Source organism: Juglans regia, unplaced genomic scaffold (genome assembly GCF_001411555.2).
Source record: "Juglans regia cultivar Chandler unplaced genomic scaffold, Walnut 2.0 Scaffold_2866, whole genome shotgun sequence".
Lineage (NCBI taxonomy): Eukaryota > Viridiplantae > Streptophyta > Magnoliopsida > Fagales > Juglandaceae > Juglans > Juglans regia.
The window spans coordinates 1-245 of record NW_023357668.1 but is presented as its reverse complement, the minus strand read 5'-3'; the positions used below and the strand labels follow the sequence as shown (position 1 = coordinate 245).

The 245-nt window shown below is 52.2% G+C and overlaps 1 pseudogene; it reads right to left on the bottom strand.

Annotated features, from left to right (window-relative positions):
• Positions 1 to 136: 136 nt before the first annotated feature.
• On the bottom strand, positions 137 to 245 carry LOC118345555 (annotated as a pseudogene; the record flags this gene model as incomplete).

Here is a 245-nt window from a genome sequence, read left to right as displayed (position 1 = left end):
TTCCGATCCCAATCCAAACGGAGATCTGATCCAAACCCATGGCTACGCGATGGGCAGGGCGAGATTTTCCCAAAAATCCACTCCCGAGTGCTCCTTCTTGTCAGTTTATCTCGCAAGGCGGAAAAAACAAAAACGAGGGGTGCAACACGAGGACTTCCCAGGAGGTCACCCATCCTAGTACTACTCTCGCCCAAGCACGCTTAACTGCGGAGTTCTGATGGGATCCGGTGCATTAGTGCTGGTAT